The following is a 15,828-nucleotide window of genomic DNA, read 5'->3' as shown; positions in this document are numbered from 1 at the left end:
GGCCAATCCACACCTTCCACGCCAGGCCCTGCACCCTGGCTCAGGGGAAAGGGGGCTTGTTTATCCACGAAGGTGCCATCCAGGAAGTGAGTAGGAAAAGTGTGAGCAAGAGCATGGACGCAGACGGAATAGTACGTATCTCCATAGGCATGAGCCAAGGGTGTGGGCAAACCACGGGGAGAGAAGGTAGGCTGGGAGGAGTCTTGTTGTTAGTAGTGCCAACGAGAACTCATAGTAATGATGATGTCATGTACGGATCATGTACTGGGTTCTAGATACTGTGCTAAGTGCACCCCATTCCACATCTCATTTGCCCATCAGCCTGATAAGGAAGGTGCCTTCAGTGCACAGCTGGGTTCAGAAAGTTTTGGCGATTGACCGGAGGTCAGCCAGTTTGACTCAGCTGGGACTGACACCAAAGGCCATTCTGCCCAGTTGCCTCTCATGATTTTGTCCAGGTCACTGAATTTGAAAGCATGAAATCTGGACTCTATTTAGTAGGTAAGTGGGGACCGATGATGATTACGGAGTTGAGGATTGACACAATCAAATCAGTTAACTTTTCAGAACCGCACTGTTCCTAGGGTCCAGTCCACATCTCCAAGAGACATTTATCTTGTTTGGTAGCCCAGCCTGGCCTTACATGTCACCCAGCGATGAGGACCCACAGGGAAGGCATAGGCATCGCTATGCCAACAGCCCACGTGTTTTCTGCTGTTCTGTTGTTCCATTTCTCAAGGATGAATGTCACAGAAGCTGTGAACTTGATCTAGAATCAGAGATGCAGTTAATACTGCTGGATTTTTTAAAATTAGTCTGTTCTCTTGCTCGGATTCATATCTCAGGATAAGTTCTGTTCATACGAAGTTTTATTCCTGACATGCAGACCTCCCTGTCATCTGCTATTCTCCTGCAGATCACCTTCAAAGCTGCTGATTTATTTTCAAGAAAGTGGCTCAGATCTCTTGTTTTCTTCCAGCCTCCCTTGAGAGGAACTGTATTTAGCATGAGCTCATCCACCTAGTATGTTTCCATCAGCAAGGGGACTCTTTCCAGAAAGACAGTGGGCCAGGAAAATGCAGCTCGTGGCCAATTTATTAACCCTTTTCCTCTTGCCTACCTCTTCACCCCCTCCTCCCCTCCCAATAACATTCCCTTAGCTTCAACACTGTTTTCTTTCTCAAGTGCACCAAGATCTGTTCATGTGGGCCTTGCTGTTTATGTCAGCTCATGGAGAAATTCACTCGGGATGCTGAGCCGCCAGCCCAACCTGGCTATGAATGCGCAGATGAGCACATCGCCCCCACCCCCACCCCAGTGAGGACCAGCTGTTCCCCAGTACGGAGCTGGCAAACAGCTGACTTCTGTACTCACCTAGCCCGAGGTGCTTGTCACATGGCACCCCTGAGGGAGAAAAGAAAGCTTACTCAGGGAGTAAGTCTTTACAAGTAATGGTCTTGTATCTGAACAGGAATCCCCACCACGAAGGAATGTCTCGAGGGCACGGCAGGTGGGGAACACTGGGCATCACTTCCGGCTCAGGTAAATGGGTCTGCCCTAGAGGAGAGCCCAGCCTCCCTGGCTATGCTCCCGGCTACAGCACCCCCTTCGTCCCTCCTGGCCACTGCTCAGAAAGCTGCCTCCCAGTGCATCTCGCGCATTCTCCTGAGGAATTGTGCTAAGACTCAGACTCTGATTCAGCAGGTCTAGGCTGGGGCCCGGGCTTCTGCCTTCCTCACAAGCTCTCAGGTGCTGCCACTGCCCCAACGCTGGACCCCAATTTGAGACTCGAAGGAACCTCTCCCTCTGGTTCTCATGCCTGCCTGTGTATTTGGATCATCTTGGGGACATTCTGAAAATACTAATAATGCCCAGGCCGACTGAACCAGGATCTCTGGGGGGAAAGGTGGCCTTGGTGATTCGCAAGGGCAGAACCAGGGCAGCCTAGTCATCAAGCCACCTTGCGCTTAGAAACTCCCTAGCTCGCAGCAAAACACAACTGGACCATAAGTGATCACCCGCCTTCCTCTGAGGGCCCAGGGTCAACTCTAGCCCAGGCCTTCCAGGTCTAGCTTCAACGAGCACGGGGTGTCTCCTCTTGTCTGAACTAACCTCTGTCTTCCCATCGCTCTGAGGCGCTCCCACTGTGCTTTCTGGAACTCACCATCTCTCATCAGCAAAATCCCCTATATTCAACATGTAGGTAGAGAAGACGGGGAGGCAGCACGCAGCAGGGAGGGACCCACAGACCTGGCCCCTGAGATAGAAGAGATTAACTCATACAACAAACACGTATAGTGCTGTGTGCCTGCCACTGTTTTGACTTTTTCAGTCCTTGTAATGACTCTGTTGTAGGGATACTACTATTTTATAGATGAGGGTACCGAGGCACAGGAAGGTTAGGTGGCTTCTCCCAACCACACCACTGGCGAGGGGCTCTTATGGGTTGAACTGTGCCCCATAAAAATTCAAATATTGAAGTACTAACCCTCAGTACCTCAAAATGGGCCCTGATTTGGAAATAGGGTCTTTCAATTAGCAACAATCGTGCCTCAGATAAACCTCACTGGCTACAATACTGCCACTGCGCAAAGCTGGAAATAGGGTCTTTGAGGGCAGATCCTAATCCACTATGACTGGCGTCCTTATCTTTTTAAAACGGAAATTTGAACAGAGACAGACAGACACACGGGGGGAATGCCATGGGAAGATTAAGACAGAGACCTACAAGGCGAGGCTGCCAAGGATTGCCAGAAAATCACCAGAAGTTAGGGGGGAGGCATGAACAGATTGCTGACCTCACAGCCCTCAGAGGAACCAACACCTTCATCTCGGACTTCCGGTCTCCAAGAAGGTGTGAGACAATCCATCTTTGTGGTTGAAGCCACCCGGTGTGTGGAACTTTGTTACGGCAGCCCAAGGACACTCATCTGGTGACAGAGCCAGGATTTAAATGCAGGTCGCCTGGTGCCAGAACCCAGGCCCTTAGCACTTTGCTTGGCCATGGTTAGGGGCGCTCTGTCCTGCAGAGACGTATCTACTCTTCGTCTCTCTTCCTTCGCTCTTCCTTTCCTCTCCCTCAGGCAATCACAGTACAGTCTCCTTCTGCCCTTCCTGCGAAGGACCCTTGCACCCCTCTAAGTCATGTTACACAAGCATCACTATAATCCAGGTGCAAAAAGTTCCCCAAAGACCTTATTTCTCTGTAAAATAAAAGGTCAACATTTATACTTTAGCTTTTAATAAACACTTAAATCTTTTGAAAACTCACAACTGAATACAAATACATATTTGCTCTTGATTAAGGCACTCCAGGGAGCGTGGAGCTTCAGAGCACTTAGAGCCGTGGCCCCCCCAACTCTTGAAGGATGTGGCCTCTTTTCATGGAACTGAGTACGCTAGCAAATAGAATTGGCTAAGAAAAGGTACAGTGCAAAAAACTTACAGTTACGAATTTATAAGGAAATGGTGGTATATACATACATTTGATGAACTATTACCCAGCCTTAAAAAAGAAGGGAATCCTGCCATTCGTGACAACACGGAGGACATTTTGCTAAGTGAAATGAGCCAGTCACAGAGGGACAGATACCACATGATTCCAACCATACGAGGAATCTAAAATAAAATTCTACAAATCAAATTTGTAGAAGCAGAGAACACAGTAGTGGTTGTCGGGGCTTGGGGGGAATGGAGATTTAGTTATTCAATGGGTATAAACTTTAAGTCAAGCAAGACGAATATATTCTAGAGATCTGTTGCTGTTAACAGTAAGATCTCAGGCACTTCAAAATTTGTTACTAGAGTAGATCTCATGTGAAGTCTTCTTACCAAAACAAAACTAAAATAACAACAACAACAAAAAAAACCCAAAGGGAAATAAGAAAACTCTGGGAGGTGTCAAATGCCTATTTCACTGTGGTGTAGTATCACAGGTGTTTACAGAAGTCCAGACTCATCACACCGTACACACTAAATATGTGCCATCCTTGGGGAACCTGGGGGGCTCAGTAGGTTGAACGTCCAACTCTTGGTTTCGGCTCAGGTCATGATCTCAGGGTCATGAGATCAAACCCCATATCGGGCTCCGCCCTCAGCACAGAGTCTGCTTGGGACTCTCTCTCCCTCACCTTCTGCCCTTCCCTGCTCCAAATAAATAAATGCCATCCTTTGTATATCAGTTATACTCCAGTAAAGCTGTAAAAAAAAAATGAATTTGTATTTTATTATTCAAAGGGGCATCTATGTTTATTGAGCAATAGGAAATACCCATTTCATCAATCCACAGGCAAAGCATGGCACGTGAAGGAATTAAGCAGCCCTTGCAACCAGTCTGCTACGCTTGACCACAGCCAAGACCCCTTGATCACTTTCCCTTTGTGGGAGGGCAAGGACTTAGGAATAAATATCCCTCCCTCTGAGTGTCTGTCTGGAAACCGCCACCCTGTTACACGGCAACAAGCCTTCTGCTGGCCAAAGGACCTTACGGTAAAGCAGCCGTTGTGCCAATTGACACTCATGACCTCGTGGAACAAGAAGTAAAATGAGAGAAAAGAGAGAGGGATACAGATAAAACACTTGCACAGAAAAAGAACCATCCCATCCCCTCGCGCAGTGGTTTTGGAACTGAAACGGGCCTATGAGGGACCTGGCATCTTGTGGCGCTGCAGGGTTTGATGCAACAGGTCCGGGACGGGCTGAGCTTCTGCATCGCTAACAAGCTCCCGAGAGAGGCAGGTGCTGCTGGTTCAAGACCACACCAGGAGGAGCCAGGCCCTGGGGTGTGTGTTTGACAGCAGGGCCCAGGGCCCCAGTTGTGTGTGTTTGACAGCAGGGCCCAGGGCCCCAGTTGTGTGTGTTTGACAGCAGGGCCCAGGCTTTCTCGGGCCTCTCTCAACTCGCTGGCGGCGGCCAGCAGGTGGGAACCCAGTGGAGCCTGGCCCCGGGGAGCCACCTCTAAAGCACAGAAGCCATAAGTGGTAAGTCATTATCAGGAGGCTGGCCGCCCCCCTGAGTCACAACTCCTCTGTATTACCTCCAGCCAAGTTAGATGGCACCTTTGGGTTAGACCTCCTTAAATTCAAAGTCCATCTCCTCCAAAGAGCGGATGTAGCAGTGACGCCAAGGAGGAGCCCTGCGGGCTGGAGGGAACCCTAAACGGGAGACCAGCCACGCGTTAGGGAAGAGGCAGTGGCTGAGTGGCTGAAGGTGAAGGCTAAAGGCAGGTGAAGCCCTTGGGTGTCAGCACAGAAGCCTTGCACGGCTGCTCGTCCTAGAAAGTCCCGTGGGATCTGAGCCACCAGTGGAATAAGCTGGCTCTGGAGGGCAGGGCGGGACTGATTTTGCAGCACCCTACACCTTGAAGGTAAGGCTCAGGGGCCATGGCGGGTGGGGGACGGGGGAGGACAGTGGAAACTTCTGTTGTCTTTAAAAAGAAGGAGATGAAAGATTAATCTGTGCTCGGGCAGCGTCTCCCCTCTACAGCAGCCATGAAAGCTGTTAAGACTTGGTTAAAGGGAATCAGAGCACCCCAACCATCCCCCCCCACCCCCAGGGAAACGTGCACCATCTTCTTTTTCTCAGAGGAAGAGATAGTTTTGGGAAAAGTTTCCTAAGGCGACTATGAATTAGCTTGTATTGCTCTTAAAAACATCCGCCCACAGATTCGCACTTCGAGCAGACTTGCTTATGAATCAGTTTAGGAAGCTACTAGGTTCATCTCCGCATCTGGGGTGAGCTGCGGGAGCCCCTCGTTGCTCCTTACCTCCATTTTGTTGCACACAGGAAGAGCGGAGCATGGGTATGCGTGAACGAGGGCAAGGACCGTGACCATTTTGCTCTTCTTCTCCCCAGTACACACTGGGTGGCACTGGACAACTGTTTGTTGGATGAGTTCATGAATCACCAAATGGCCAAGCTGGTAAATGGAATGGCTTCTGTGTCTCTTAGCTGGTCAGCCCCTGCCAATTACGTGTGCCACATGAATGCACGGGATCCCCTAATGCCGCTCACCTCGGGGCCCCCCTTCCCGGAGCACACATATCTGGGCTCTGTCTCTGATTTTGTGGCTCATTTGCCCTTTGTCCACACTGCTCTCCCTCTGGCTATTTGTTAGCCTGCTAGACATACAGCCCTCTTAGGAACTGCCTGGCCATTCGCTCTGCTTCCCAGCTTACAGAGGACAGGTAGGAAGAGCCTTGTCACAGATCCCTCGCCAGGCTTGTAGCACCAGCCCTGTGTCGCTGTTAACCTGCTCGTGGGAGCCATAAGAGGCAGGGTTCCTGGAAGGTAGGGCTCTGCCACATTTACCTTGAGGCCCCACTGAAATAGGGCTCAAAACCCTCCTTCTACTGCCTTATCCTGTTTCTTTCCTCTTGTGTAGGCAGAAGGGCTTTAAAACTTGACAGGTGTTGGTTCAGAGCTGGGCGTCCCAGCCTGGCTTCTGGGAAGCGGCCAGAACCCACTGGGAGCCACTAGGTACTTGAGTCCACCAGCCTACTCTGGACTTTACCCAGTGTCAGCTAATGCCATCTTCGTGCCATCCCACCACTAGAATGGACGTGGACGCCATATTCAGTTTAGCCACACTTGGCCCACTGGTGATACTGATGACAGCTAGAAGGGGCCATGTTCCAAGACATTTTAATCAAAAAGTCCCAGCTGTTTCCTTTCAGTTGGCCAATTGTGTGTGTGTGTGTGTGTGTGTGTCTGATGCATCCAGGACGCCGAGGAGAATGCCAGGAGCTTCGAGCACCTAATCAAGAATAGACCTGGCTAGGCAGTGATTACCAAGGGTTAGGTGGGAGGCAGGGATGAACAGGTGGAGAGGGAAGGATTTTGTCAGGGCAATGAAAATACTCTGTGTGCTACCCTAACAAGGGATACATGGCATTCTATATTTGTACAAACCCAGAGAGGGTACAACACCAAGAGTAACCCTAATGTTCACTATGGACTTTGGGGGATGATGATGGGTCTGTGGGGGTTCATCAATTATAACGACTGTTCCTGTCTGTTGGGGATGTTGCTAATGAGGGAGGCTGTGCGTGTGTTGGGGCGGGGGCAGATGGGAAATCTCTGCACCTTCCTCTCCATTTTGCTGTGAACCTAAAACTTCTCTAGAAAATAGTCTTGGAGAGTAAACATGATGATTTCCTCCCTCGGGGGTGGAAGGGTATGATGGGGCAGAGACTGTGTTGGGGGTGGTTGAGGAGCGCCCTCCCCAGGTGCCTTGTTGGTGATCCCGGGGCTCGGAGGAAGGTCTGTTCCTCTGAGATGAGCTACAGGAATAGAAAGGCATCAATTAGAACCTGGAGCTGGCAGGGCTGCCCTCGGGCAGACCTATCACTGAGGGGTGGGTTGAGAGCAGGAAGGAGCGGGAAAGAAATGTTGTTCTTGGTTATCACAGAAACTCATCTAGGGCACCTTGTCCCCACCCTGCCTCGCCCGTCCCCCCCCTCCCCTCAACTTGATAATGTGGCTTATCTTTGCTCGGGGAACATGCACTGAGGTGTGTGTAGGCATGAAACTCATAACCTCTGTCAGATGCTTTGTTTGTTCTGGAGCAGACTATAGTCAAGGATGGGCCTCCCTATCTGCTTCCCTGTGGCCCAAACACCTGCCCACCTGCCCAAACACTTGCATGGCCACGCGTGGGCAAGCCTGAAATGGGGGCCCAAGGCCCTGTGGCAGGGGTGACGCCATGCTATCCAAGCAGGGAGGCTGCATTTCAGCCAACTCCTATCTGGCGGTGACTTGCTCACTCCTGGTAGTTCCTCAGAGGGCAGGAGGGCAGCTTGAGGATGACTCTTCTCACTTATTTGAATTTTTGCAATTTGCCTGAATCTTCTTAGGGGCCTCACTCCATGCTGAAATCCCCCATGTGAGTCTTCATTGGTTCTGATGTAATTGGTCTGGTCTGTGACCCATGCTGTGGGAATTTGTAAAGCTTCCTCAGATGATGCTCATGTAAGGGAAAGTGGGACTCACTGGCCCAGCTAAAGCATTTCTGGATCTGATGAGGTTTAAATAGCCTGACCCTGAAACTCCTTATTGCCCTTGTCAGGGCAGGGATGATTTGGGAGAACAAAGATTCAATTAGGATGCTTCTGTCTGTGGCTCTTGCAGGAATGCTTCTTGTCTTCTCTCTACGGTTTTTAAGGGTAAATCCACCAGGTGACCAGTCTCTTCCCTTTTGAGCAAAGGATTTTTTTTTAAGATTTTATTTATTTATTTGAGAGAGAGAGAGAGTGAGAGAGAGAGCGCCCAAGAAGGGGTAGGGTCAGAGGGAGAAGCAGACTCCCGGCTGAGCAGGGAGCCCGATGTGGGACTCGATCCCGGGACTCCGGGATCATGACCTGAGCTAAAAGCAGTCGCTTAACCAACTGAGCCACCCAGGCGCCCTGAGCAAAGGATTTAAAACAATTTTGACACAAATTAAAAATCCCAGATAATGTTGACAGATAAAATATGGAACACTCAGTTAAATTTGAGTTTGAGAAAACAATGAAATTTTTTTAGTATAAGTATATCCTATGCAACATCAAAGATATACTTACACTAAGAAATGATTCGATTTCAACTGGGCATCCTGTATTTTTACTCGATAAATCTGGTGACTGTATTAGATAGATTAATCAGAACTTTTTGTTACAGATGACAAAACCGAACTCTAAGTAATTCAAGCAAAAAAAAAAAAAGTAATGGGTTCATATCACTAAGAAGTCCATGTATTTGGGCTCTATTCAGATGTATCCAGGGACCTCTCTCCATGTTTCTTAGCTCTTCTTTGCTCCATCCAGGTTTTTTTTTTTTTTTAAACAGAAGGAAAGAAGACCCCCTAATGGCTTATGATCCCACTGGAAGACAGTCTCTCTGAGAGCTTCAGAAATAGACAAGGCTATTCTGGCTTGAGCCACAGGTCTCTCACTGAGTCACTGTGGCCAAGGAAGTTGAGTATTTGGTTTGCTGTGGTGTTGATCACATGCCCATGCCTAGGCCCAGAGGGGTGGTCACCCTCTCCCCACCCCCCAAAATCACAGGGGATGGTGAGCTTTATGATAGCCCAGCTACGGGTGTTTTTCCAAAGAAAAGGATTTTGAACCAACACATGTGTACTCCATCCAAAGAGGAAATGCATTTCTTGATCATCCCAAACATGTGAGCATGACTGTCTAGGGAAGGGAGAACCTAAATTAGGATGGCTGTGAGGTCAGAGAGTAGGCAATTCTCTACTAAGGGTCTCTAAATGAGACTGTGTAGATGCTCAGTAGGTCCAGCAGCAGCACACACAACACCTTGCCTCCTGCTCTGCCAACCAGCAAGACCTTCTGCATGGAGAAGAGATGAGGAAGGTCATTAGTGTATCATTTAAGGGGCTAGAGGGTCAATGCTGTGCTCAAAGGAAGCATCCTTCTTGCAGCTCTGTATAGCTCTCCAGCTATGAAAGTGGAGAGAAACCTGTCAATCTGCTATGGCTGAAGACACTCGCTTCTTTTTTTTTTTTTTTTTTTTGGCTTGTTACAGTATACTTTATTGATGGTACATGACAAGGTAGGGCTCCCCAAGCCCCTCCCCTTCTTCAGGGGGTCTGGGATGGAAACGGTGGAGGTCGGGAGATTCTCAATGTTTTGCAGGATTAAGTTGGGGCAGGGACTCTCTAGCAGCTGAGGGCCTCTCTCTTCCTCTTGCTCTCGCTGGGGCTGGTGGTCCAGGGGGCTCTTACTCCTTGGAGGCCATGTGGACCATAAGGTCCACCACCCGGTTGCTGTAGCCGAATTCATTGTCATACCAGGAAATGAGCTTGACAAAGTGGTCGTTGAGAGCAATGCCAGCCCCGGCATCGAAGGTGGAGGAGTGGGTGTCACTGTTGAAGTCGCAGGAGACGACCTGGTCCTCAGTGTACCCCAGGATGCCCTTGAGGGGGCCCTCTGACGCCTGCTTCACCACCTTCTTGATGTCGTCGTATTTGGCAGCTTTCTCCAGGCGGCAGGTCAGATCCACGACGGACACATTGGGGGTGGGGACATGGAAGGCCATGCCAGTGAGCTTCCCATTCAGCTCAGGGATGACCTTGCCCACAGCCTTGGCAGCATCAGTGGAAGCAGGGATGATGTTCTGCTCAGCCCCTCGGCCGTCGTGCCACAGCTTCCCAGAGGGACCGTCCACGGTCTTCTGGGTGGCAGTGATGGCATGGACGGTGGTCATGAGTCCCTCCACAATGCCGAAGTTGTCATGGATGACCTTGGTCAGAGGAGCCAAGCAGTTGGTGGTGCAGGAGGCATTGCTGACAATCTTGAGGGAGTTGTCATACTTCTCGTGGTTCACACCCATCACGAACATGGGGGCGTCGGCAGAGGGAGCAGAGATGATGACCCTCTTGGCCCCACCCTTCAAGTGGGCCCAGCCTTCTCCATGGTGGTGAAGACCCCAGTGGACTCCACAACATACTCAGCACCAGCATCACCCCACTTGATGTTGGCGGGATCTCGCTCCTGGAAGATGGAGATGGACTTTCCATTGATGACAAGCTTCCCGTTCTCAGCCTTGACTGTACCGTGGCATTTGCCATGGGTGGAATCATACTGGAACATGTAGACCATGTAGTTGAGGTCAATAAAGGGATCATTGATGGCGACAATATCCACTTTGCCAGAGTTAAAAGCAGCCCTGGTGACCAGGCGCCCAATACGGCCAAATCCGTTCACTCTGACCTTCACCATCGTGTCTCAGGGACGTGGCTGGCACTGCACCAGAATTCGCGGCTGTCTGTCGAACGGGGAGGAGCAGAGAGCTGACACCCGCTTCTAATGCTTGCATGACTCATCCATGTTCTCTTGACGCTAACGAAGGTGACACCTGAAAATTCACTGGCTCCACAGGCAGGTGGGTACTTAGGCTCCTGAGGGAGCAGGAGATCAGCAGGAATGGCCCCATTCTGCTCTGTTCCATGAGCTTTCTGTTCATGTGTCTCATGTTTGAGTTCTCAACTATTCCACCAGAGTGGATAGGCTGCTGGAAGGTAGGCATTCTTCATTCTTCTACAGAGTCCATACAGGGCTTTGTTGAACGTTTTAAGTTACTAGAAGGATGGGGAAGAGGCTCTTTTACCCTCTTGTCTCCAGTTATGTGAATCAGCATTCCCATTTAACATACCTCTCCATCAAGAGGTGCATATCAGAATCAACTTTTTCAAACGAAATTGCCTAACTCATACTTCAAGAAATTCTGATTGAGAAGATTGAGATGTAGGGTTGAATTGGGATTTTTGCTTTTGAAGAACTCCACCAGTAAGTCTGATAAACTCTCTTCTTCCCACAAACCAACTTCAATTGAAAATAGTTTGAAATTAATTCTCTTCAATTGCTTGGAATATCCAAACTAAGTCTAGAACAACGATGCCTGTGGTTTGATTTCAACACATCCTCAACACTATGGTCTACCACAATTGTGATGGAAATAATTTAACGGAAATGTGAGCCAACCTAAAGTTGCATGCTACTAACCAATTCTAGTTTTATATTTAGAACTACTTCCATGAAGACACAAAGAGATTCTAGAAAAAAAAAATTTTTCCCATTCCTCTTCTGATGGCATAGGTGTAGTTCCAACACAACTTGGTGGTAGAATTCCCATCACTTTCTCTCCTAACTCTTGGAAAACATGTTGTGACAGTAATCCTCGTGATTATTTTGGGGTGGAACTGCCATTGGCAACACAGATATTAAACATGATGAATGAATGCTCTCATTGTTTTATCTCCCGTTACAATGAATAAGAATTAGATCCTGCCCAGTGAAGCCAAAAGGAATGGGGAGCTGAGAAGCAGAAGTCTGAGTAATAGCAGTATGGATTGCTAGGCTGGTAGAAAACAGAATAGGTGAGAGCTTGGAGACCCTCCCACACCTGTGATGTAGATGCCACCTATTGAACTCCAGTGTCCTAATGACCAGCCACCATAGAAGAGCTTTCTTCAACACAAGTCTCTTGCATGCCCATCCTACTAAACTCCAGGTAAACCACTCTTCTCAAGAGCCAGTGGAAAAATAACAAAACTCTATGGCTATATTGTATAGATCCTTTGGCCCAGTCCTTAGGTCTTAAATGAAAGCAAGTCAAAACTATTCACAAAGGGACCCCTCCTTCCCCAACTCTTCACATCCCAACCCCTGCCCTCAAACAAAAGCACTATTTTCCAGTCAAGCAAAGTTTCCACATTAAAGGTTTATATATGAGGATATTAACATCCAGCCAAATCTATTTTCAGATTCCTATTTTAACTGAAATGATAATACTTTATAATTAAAAAAAAATCCCATTGACTCTCTTCTCCAGCAGTGGAAATTTTTCCGCTGAAATAAGGCTATATGCCTCCCTACACCTTTCAGTTCAGTGGGATCTCAACTCACTGTCTAAAGAAGCCATTCACAGGCCTAAAACTTGTCTGAAGGCTTAAGATATACCTTCAAAACAACTGAAAATTTTCTTATTCTATATCTTAATAGATCTGGGATTATTTTAAGGTAAAATAATTATTGGGAAAGCTGAATTAAACATAGGTGATACCATATAGCCTTATGTTAGGGTTATAAAATGTTAGGAACATAGACTCTTACAAATATATAGTTTTTTCACTGCCTTACAAGTTATGACAATTAGTTACTAAGAAAGCTGCCCAGAATATTGCTGAAGAGTTGGTATGGAATGTTTGGGGTCATTTTTGGTGTAAATTTCCTGAGACCATGAAGTTGATGGTAGACTGAAAAAGTACCTGATCCACTATATCTTTTCCCATCTTGCAAAGTCTTTTATTAATTAATTATACAAGCTCCATGCCCAGTGTGGAGCTCAATGCAGGGCTTGAACTCATGACCCCAACTTCACATCAGGACCTGAGCTGAAATCAAGAGTCAGATGCTTAACTAACTGAGTCACCCAGGTGCCCCACAAAGCCTTCATTAAGAACATTTCCCACCATTTGGGAGTTTGAGTCCCCACATACATGTCCCCAGATGCCCCTCAGGTCAGGCCCAAAAAACAATTAAATCCCTAAAAAAAGAAAAAAATCTGTAAGGGAAGATTTTTCCTGGGTCCTTAGATAGGGTCACTAATTTTACTATCAATGCAATGATTTTTGTTACACATCAATTAAGAGTCCCAGTCAATGAAGAACACTAGTTCTTTCAACCCTTTCTCTTCATCTAACTCCTAAGCCTTTCTTCATCGCAGGGATCTTGTCATGTTGAGTTCTACCTAAATGTGGCTTTGCCTTGAAATCATTGAACATATTCTGACATGAAAACCTATCTGTCTATATAAGCCAATTTGGATATTTTTTTAAAATGTATTGTCACTTTTAAGCAGTGGCGTACTGTTAAACCTGTTCTCCGGGAAAAGAAAAACATCCTGGATTGTTGGCTGGTTATAGTGGTGTGAATATTCCCTCTAAGGCTGATTTCAAACTACCAACGTGCCTCACTGAGTATGGAGGTGGGGAGAGCCCACACAACAGGCTCTCACACGTTGTCTCCAACACACCACTAGGTGTTAACCTACACGCATAAAGATATATACCACCTCTACACATAATTTAACAAATACCTGTAAAGAGAAGTCCTGCATAGCTCCACCAGGGTCGGAGAAGTAGATCATGGCCAGCACCTCAAAAGTCTACCACATGATCTTTCCCACTTATGATGCCCTTATTATCCATTAGAGTTAACCATATCCTCATTTCCATGGCGTTCTGAAATTGGCCATGGTAAAAATATTTATATCCTGGAAATTAGCAAATGCTACAAATCAGGGCTTTCTCCCCCTGTTGTTAAACACCTGCCGGCATGCTACTGCATATACTATATTTATTCATTCTACAGTAAATATTTGGTTTGTTTCTAGATTTTACCTAAGAACAGTCTCTTACACATGTACTGGTAGATACATTTCCGAAGGTTAAGGTATCCCCCCAGGGGGGGAAATTAAGTCATAGGATATGTACATGTTCAATTTTAGTTAATGTCAAATAAAGTTCTACAATGTTTGTACCAATTTACATAGAAGCCCAGCAGCTTTGTTGAGATATTACTCAGTACCCTTGCCATCCCCTGGTATCACCATACTTTTAAACTTTTGTCAAAATAGTGGTTGTACACTTATACATCATCATGGTTTTAAGTTGAGTTTTCCTGATTTCTGATAAAGTTGAATACCTTTCCTTAAGTTATTTGGCCCATTTGAGTGTTCTCTTTTGTAAAGTACTTGTTAAAGCCTTGACAAGTTTTTTACTCTTTCTGTTACTAATTTTCACATTTCTTTATTCTGGATATTCTAATATAAGTATCTAATTCTATAAATTCCCCTCTTTCTTTTTTTAGGATTTTATTTATTTATTTAAGAGAGAGAGAGAGAGCATGAGAAGGGGGGAGTGTCAGAGGGAGAAGCAGACTCCCTGCTGAGCAGGGAGCCCGATGGGGGACTCGATCCCGGGACTCCAGGATCATGACCTGAGCCGAAGGCAGTCGCTTAACCAGCTGAGCCACCCACGCGCCCTCCCTCTTTCTTTTTGATCTCTTCCTGAAGTTTGTTAGCATAATTGCCGTGCCATTAACAAAAACACCTTGTTCATGGTTAATATGGGCACGTTAAAACAGACTTTCTATTTATTGTGATGTGTGCATGAACTTTGCCTGACAAACTTCAACCCTCTGGAATTACCTCGTTTCTCTTGATCCTGAGCTATAATCCAAAGATGGAGTATAGAGATTCTGTTTCTCTGAGGCCCAAAGAGGCAGGGAGAAGGGAGGGAAAACTCTGCTTAGGTTGTGCATGGGATCTCGTGCTCTACTCTCCTACCTCAAATACTTTTGAACGTCTTGGGTCCAGTCTGTCTAGCCAGTGTGTTTCATTCTCTTTGATTCTAGAAATGTCTGTAACTCAGCACAGTATACTGGAAGATAGCATATCCCAAATACCCTTTCTACGTCTGCTAAGGTTCCAAAAGGAGGCAAAGATTACCATGTAATCAAAAGACAAATGTCTTAGTCTGCTCAGGCTGCTATAACAAACTGTCATAGACTAAGTGGCTGAAAACAAAACAAAACCAAACATTTTTTTGCAGTTCTGGAGGCTGGGATCCAAAATCAAGGCACCAGCAGATGGTGTCCAGTGAGAGCCCATTTCATAGGTAGCTGTCTTCTTCCTGTCTCTTTATATTGCAGACAGGGCAAGAGAACTCTCTGGTGTTTCTAAGGACACTAATCCCATTCTTTGGCCCACCACCCCACTAATGTTCTCCCTACCTGCATGGACAGGAGAAGCTCAGTACACCTACCTGCCCCAGCCAATGAGAAGAGAGAAGTGATGGGCAAGTGGCTCCCATTTCAGTGTCCAACCAGAATTGTATATATCGCTTCCACTCACTTAGCTGGACAGAACTTAGATATATGGTTACATCTGGGTTGCAGGGAAGGCTGGGAATTGTAGTCTTTAGCTGAGGATCCAACACTTGAGTTCTACCAATAAAAGAAAGAAGGGAAGAAGGTCTGTGGGGAGTCAAGTGTCTTTTCCACAGGTCCTCAATCAGGTTGCCTGGTGACAACATTCTGAGATCACCAGGGAAGTGACTTACTCTGGCTTCTCTCTCTGGTCTCACTTTCCCCAATAAGTATTTTTCTCCCCTTCCTGTTTCTGCCCTTATTCCCTCCTCTGGTTCTTCTGCCCCTTTGAGATGTCAGGCCTTCATATTAGTTCAGATAAATTCAGAGCCCACAAGACTCTCTAAAGTAGGAACTATGGAAAACCTAAGGATCGTCTTGATGCAGATCGAACCTA

General features: G+C 47.1%; 1 non-coding gene and 1 pseudogene across 1 annotated transcript; both read right to left on the bottom strand.

Moving 5' to 3' along the window:
- Positions 1-2,448: 2,448 nt before the first annotated feature.
- On the bottom strand, positions 2,449-2,596 carry LOC114217783 (U4 spliceosomal RNA). The gene has a single exon (XR_015768859.1). It is a non-coding gene; the product is annotated as a U4 spliceosomal RNA (small nuclear RNA).
- A 7,064-nt stretch (positions 2,597-9,660) lies between these two features.
- Positions 9,661-10,736, bottom strand: LOC114217768 (glyceraldehyde-3-phosphate dehydrogenase pseudogene; annotated as a pseudogene).
- Between the last annotated feature and the right edge of the window lie 5,092 nt (positions 10,737-15,828).

This window comes from Eumetopias jubatus, unplaced genomic scaffold, assembly GCF_037043125.1.
Source record: "Eumetopias jubatus isolate StellerSeaLion01/CBP00866 unplaced genomic scaffold, mEumJub1_p1.0 scaffold_8, whole genome shotgun sequence".
Lineage (NCBI taxonomy): Eukaryota > Metazoa > Chordata > Mammalia > Carnivora > Otariidae > Eumetopias > Eumetopias jubatus.
This window is presented reverse-complemented; position numbering and strand designations above follow the sequence as displayed.